Here is a 6,874-nt window from a genome sequence, read left to right as displayed (position 1 = left end):
TATTGAAAGGGTTAATGCAATATTGATGACGTGATTCAGGCAGCCAAATTTTAACCTATTTTTCTTTCTCTGAATTTTCCACCTTTTTTTACAAAAAATATTCCCCAAATAATGTGATTGTGCGTGTCCCTACATGTATGAATGTGTTCAGCTGGAGTGTTGAGACTAGACAAGTAGGCGATAGTGTGAACGGAGAGTGTAGTGGCATCTTGTAGTAGCACACATAACGACATATTCAGTCTGTTCATTGACTTTTCCCAAAAATAAAATTTTGAGGCAATAATGGATCGGAGCTGTACAGAAAAATAGAGCTAAGTGAAGCAATCCAAGCCAGTATTTTTGTGTATGCAGTAGACATTTCACTGAGGACTGCTTTGAACAAACATTAGTTATTTCTGGTAAAAAAATATTGCAATGAATGTATTTATTAATAATCTATGTTTAGAAGGATTTGGTTTATCTTGGAACGGGACAGTTAACTCCAATGCAGTACCAACAATAATGCCAAAACCTACTGAAGTACATGTAACTAAACCCAAAAGATCATCAGCTGCTATGAAAAAAAGAGAAAGACTAAGAGTAAGCAGAAATATAAATCAAAAATGATGTACTTTTAAATTCCTATAACAGCTACATCTGTGGTACATATCAAGAGGAAGAACCAGAAGAGATTGATCATGACGGTATTATTGAAAACACTGAAGGCACTACAGACCAAATAGAATTTGTAAATGTAAGTCACCATTTCTGTTAATAGGCAGCTCATTTGCTATATATTACGATAAGCAAAATCAAACTGAACAAATAATGCATTACATCAAAGTGCAAGTAAATATTAAACTTGATAGAAGAAAAGGTTAGTGATATGACCAGAAAAAGAGTAAGCCACAGGTGTTCATCCACAATGCATTAGAGGCCTTGATTTCTTCGTGGTAACTTAGATGCACAAAGCTTTTTGCTTTGTATAAACACTATGACTACTTATAACAGGTAATAAAAGACCAGAACTGCAGCTTTCTTACTTTTTGCACAGCAGCTTGATAAGTGGACCGGGTGGAATAATTGATTCTGAGTCAAAACAACTATAATTCAGTCAATGGCTTGCCAATTCTACAGTTTCATGGTATTTACTGATAACATCTATGATATAGATAGGTCTACCCTTCCTCTATCCCAGGCAGAATTCAGAAGTAGCGGCTACTCCAAATCAGAGAGTAGCATCAACAAAATTGCAGGTCATGTGATAAATTATGTTCCACATGAATTATTATTGTCATTTGATTTTACAGTGCAAATGTCATTACTTTTTTTTCATTATAAATTCTCCAATGAATCAAAACATTAAAATACGAGACCAAAAATATGGTATTGTAAATGATATGATAAAATAAGATTATAGATTGTTGTAGAGCTAATAAGTATAATAGCATATAAAGACAATATTATTAAGAACCACATTCCATATACTCCCAATAATCCAAACCATCAACAAATTTACGATCAATTTGCACACACCTTAAATGATGCCATTCGCCACAACTATCATACTGAATCATTGTTTCATACTAAAAGTTTGGAAGGTGGCTTGTGCAGTAAACTTTAATAATGAAAGCAAAGTTTTACCAAACTTTAAAAAAATTAATTTCTAAGATGCAGAGGAAATGGTTCTATTTTTCTTTTTTGAAAACATTGAAGTAAATGTGATCTCATTTTAGTTTGGTTAAATGAGAGAGATCTTACATTACTCCCAGTACAAAAAGTTTTGGCAAAACAAATCGAAAAAAGCCCACAATTAGATGATCCTTGCTGCTTTTGAACTGGAAGCATAACTATCTTAAAGGAAGGTTTCATGGTGTTCACAATTTTAGCTGTTTGAAGCATAGTTATTTCATTTAAAATTGATGATAGCACTATCCATCACTTCTACTACACATGTAGCAGGATTAACTACTATACAAAGCCAGTTTTAATTACCTAAGGCTATAAAATATTTTAATATAGTTTTTAATATCTACCTGTATGCAAAATTTGAACATTACAAGCATTAGATTTGCATGGAAGCCTAAAACTCAAATTTTGCCCACACAAAGTGCTACGAAGTCCCTCAACTTTATATTGTTCCTTCAACATCAATTGTGAAGCATTAGTAATCACCCTATCTGACAAGAGTCCTCCATCCTTTAACACCAAGTAATCTTCCTGCTTTAAACCCAGATCTTTGATCCACCAGCCATCTTCTAGCAAATGTTTATTGACACACATCTGTAAAATTCAATAAATGATGGTCATTCACTCTGATTACTTTTATCTGTACTGCCTTCACTTTCAATGGTTCATACATGATCTTCGACATCAGATCTCAATGGTTTAGGGAGCAACTTCCTTCCTCTAGTAGTTACTGTATCAGCTGCAACAGTATCATGACTCAAAGTAGTATCAAATCAAAATAGTAATGTGTACTTTTTTCCGTAAGAATATCCTTTTTGTTTTTGTTCTTGTCGCTACCAGGACGGTTTCTTTTGCTTTCTTTTTAGCTTCTTCCTCTAGTAATAAATAATCATACAAGTTTTTATTACAATTACTGGCATTACAATTAACATCAATTCACAATGATAATGGAAAATATCACTTAATGCAAAGGAATACTAAATCTTACTTTTCCCAAAAAGTACTTCCTTTTTCTCCACTGCAACGCTTTTCATCTCAACAGCTTAACAAAAATATAAATTATTATTGACTTCAAGTAGAATTGTCATACTTCTTTCAGTACCATCAGTAAGCAATGCTTTCCTTCCTCTCGTCATAACACCACTTACAAAAGTTTAAAAAGTATAAGGACATGTAGGTAAAATTAATACTTTTTTCAGGGATTGACCTCATTTCACTTTAATTGGTAGTAGCTCCTAAAAAGGTAAGGCCATTGATAATAGATTTATAGCTTCTCATTTCATAAGTGGGCAGGCAGTGTAATTAAATACTAATTATTATGATCAACCGCAATAATTAAATAATTAATAAAACTGCAATAAGCATGTTTGTGTACATGTACATGTATGCTTTAAGGGTACATAGTGCTCAGCTTGAGCACTAGTTACGACTTCGCTATGCTTTGTACATGAAGATTAACATTAGGCATTGGTGATGGATGTTCCAAAGCAGCTTTAAGAGGGCGACTCGTCTGTTCATCAATCATAACATGTTTATCTGAATTGTCTCCATCAGGGTCAAGGCTACATGTAGAGATAGGTTGCAGTAGGCGTGGCCAACTATCACTTCCGCCATGTTGGAGTACAACTCATAGTACAAGTGCAATGATAATGTCATAATTTTTGCTAACAATTAGCCTTTTTAGGAACTATTGAGCTGGAACAGAAACACTGATTGATTGATCTGGGTAGCTCTGGCAGTGACAAAGAGAAAAAAGAAACAGATGAAGCAATAGTTGACTGCTCAGGCTGTGCATGACACTTGAAGACCTGGAAACTGACTAGAGTAATTAGTACTGCATTGACTTTCAGTATTGTCCACACACAACAAATATATATTCATTCTTGTTTTGTATTTGAAAGTGGAGCCTGGGAACAGTATAAAGGCAAAGCACAGCTAGCTAGCGAGCGAGAATGTGGGAGTGACTTAGTAATGCGTAATAATTAATTAGTAGTGAGCGCTAAGAAGACACTAAGACAGATGCAAGCAGCTAGAACTTGCACTAAAGCAGCTACAGTTTTTCCTGGCCAAATCAGTGCTCTCTGCAAGACTCTACTTTCATAATGGTCAATTTCTGTGCTGTTATTGGCTGCTCTAACAGAGCAGATGGGGACAGGAATAAATCCTTTTTTCGACTGCCATTTGTCATAGCGTACCAGGAACCAAGCACTGAGAAGCTGTCCTCCAGGAGACAGAGAGAGTGGTTTGCAGCTATAAAAAGGAACATCAAGAAGTCTAACTACAGCTTCACCCAAGTATGCTTAGACCATTTCATTACTGGTTCACCAAGCACATTGTATGACAGTGAAAACCCTGATTTGGTTCCAACACTGCATCTTGGCTATGATGAAGTAGACACTACATGCTCTATGCAGCAAGCCCTATGTTGTTTTCGAGCTCAAGATAGAGCACACAGCAAGCATAGGAGGCTAGATCATGATGCCGAGGCTGATGTAGACCATAATGATACCTCAACCACTACCATAAGTCTAGAAAGTCCAAGAGCAGCAAGGAATGTCAGAGAATTACTTATGTCTGATTTAAAGCAGCATAGGTTACAAATAAGAAAGCTCATCATGACACCTCTCTAACAATAGATTCTTTCAAAAACAATGATTCTAAAATACATTGTTACACTGGGCTACATATTTGGGAAGTTTTCTTATCACTGTATGATTTCGTTCATTGAGACTTGTGTCAGAGATCATCACTCAGTCCATTTCAACAGCTATTGATGGTACTAATGCGACTAAGAAAGAACCTCCAATTTGATGATCTTGCTTATAGATTTTCTACACACAAGAGTACCATCTCTCACTTATTTAATCAGCTGATTAAGATTTTGTACGTTAAGCTGAAGTTTCTCATTGTATGGCCTGATCGTGACACTCTTTTATTAACGATGCCAACATACTTTTGGAAATACAGTCCAAACCATGCAATAGTGATAGATTGCTTTGAAATATTCCTTGAGAAACCTTCAGACTTGATGGCAAGTGCACAGACCTTCTCATCATACAAACATCATAACACTGTGAAGTACTTGATTGGCATAACACCACAAGGCACAGTGTCATTCATCTCGGAAGGATGGGGTGGGAGGGTGAGTGATAAATACATCACTGAGAACAGTAGATTGTTAAATTATTTACTCCCTGGTGATACAATTCTCGCTGATAGAGGATTTGACATTTAAGAAACAGCTGCAGCCTGGTCAGTAAAACTAAGCATTCTGGCATTTAGCAAAGTAAATAAGCAACTGACAGGAATTGATGTAGAGCAGACAAGATGTATCACTAATGTGATGGTACATGTGGAGCATGTCATAGGGCTGCTAAATACGCTATACTTAAAGATACATTACCAATTGATGCACTACAAACTAAGTCTTCAAACACCTGTCAACTAGACAAAATTGTTACAGTATGTTGTTGTTCTGTAAATTTGTGATTCTGTAATTCCTCTTGATTAGATAATTATAATTATGTATTGTATATATAATGCGCTAATACACACAATAATATAACAGTATAATAATAAGAAAACAGTATAATTAACTATAATCACTTCTTTCTACAATCTAGACAGTACCAGATTTTTTGTCGTGGAGGAGCAGATAATTTCAAGCAGGCAAAGTGAAACCACTGATATGGACAAGTTGTGTTATCACATGCTACCATTTGACTACTCTCTGGCTGTTGGCAGTAACAGTATACTGGTTCAGTAGTTGATACATCAGCTTCCCCCATTTGTACTGCATCCTTTGGTGCATAAGAAAAGAATTTCCCTAGCAACTCAGGTTAAATAGCTCTCTTAAAGAATGACTCTGCTTTTGAAATGCATCCAGTGATGAATTCAGTATTTGGAAAAATTCTTTCAACAAAAATATCTTCTGTTGTCCAAACGACGAAATCACAGTACCTCCTGTTACTGCAGTACAATTGTAGTTGAACCTATAGCTTTCAATTCATACACCTCATACTGAACTAATGCCCTAAATACCTGGTAGTAATACATGTGACTTCTTTTCAATTAATATGCTTTTCCTTCAGTAACGGCTTCCAAACAAAAACTTTTATCAGCAACACTCTCTTTAATTGTGTCATCACAATGACAATAGGGGCAATAAAAAAAGAATACAAATCAATCATAAGTAACAAGCTCATCACAAACCTTAATTTCACAAGTCCCACTTGCACAACACAGACAATCTACAAGTGCATCAGGTGAAGCACAATTAAAGGGACTAGCTTGATAAATAAATAACCAGCTTTTTGTCATAGTCAATCCATCACGAGTGGAGTTCAACTGTAAGTGTTATCTCTGGCATGCTTCATGCTCATGTTTACAGCCCTACTCTGTAGCATGTGAATTGAAACAAGCTACATCCGGATAACAGATGAACATAATTAAGCTCATGGGAGGTATTGCTTCATCTGCAACACACACTGCTCTCAATCTCGATGCTGTAATGCGTCCAGCTCTCATGTTTTACCAAATACGAGATTGAAACTGAGTCTTCATTAATTTCTCTACTGCTATACATTGACCCTCAGTAATGGATATCTCCAAGTCATCAGCAAGAGATAACAATTTGGTGTAATGTGATGATAGATATTCGCTGTTGTACAATGCAGATAATGGCGAGGGTAAGTCTGGACTTAAAGAGAGGGTAATATATCAAGATAAATAGTCTTTTGTCAGAGAAAGAATAGCTGGTTTACTTTTACATTTTGCCAGCAAAGAATATAGCTTTTGTATTTCTGCATCTGTTGGAGGATTAATGTTCTGTGATGGTTGTTTTGGTGGTGGCAAACTGGCTAAACCAGTTGAAAAATTGTGAGATTGAGATAGTGTTGCTGAGACATTAGGATGAGGTGGAGTGAGTGAAGATGAGCAAGGTAAAGAAGTAACGTCTGGGGATATGCTTAGTTTTGATGAACTGTAAGTGGTACTAGAAGACTGTTCAACAACAGAAGGAATATGATGAGCAGCTTTCCATGTACTTCGAGCGCGAATTTTGCCCTGAAACTTAATTTGTTCAACTGGAGCATAAGGTACATCTTTCTTGCTATTTGGTAACACCCTGTAAGCCTTATGTGTTACAGTTAGTGAATCTCTTAGTTGCACACCTGCTTCTATTGCCCAAAGGAAAGATGCCACATGG

The 6,874-nt window shown here is 35.9% G+C and overlaps 1 pseudogene; it reads left to right on the top strand.

Annotated features, from left to right (window-relative positions):
* The first annotated feature begins 3,770 nt into the window (after positions 1-3,770).
* On the top strand, positions 3,771-6,103 carry LOC109583931 (uncharacterized; annotated as a pseudogene).
* The last annotated feature ends 771 nt before the right edge of the window (positions 6,104-6,874 follow it).

The sequence above is a fragment of the Amphimedon queenslandica genome, unplaced genomic scaffold (assembly GCF_000090795.2).
Source record: "Amphimedon queenslandica unplaced genomic scaffold, v1.1 AMPQUscaffold_13266, whole genome shotgun sequence".
In the NCBI taxonomy this organism is placed as follows: Eukaryota; Metazoa; Porifera; class Demospongiae; order Haplosclerida; family Niphatidae; genus Amphimedon; species Amphimedon queenslandica.
Note: the sequence above shows the minus strand (reverse complement) of the source record. Positions and strands in the feature narration are given on the sequence as shown.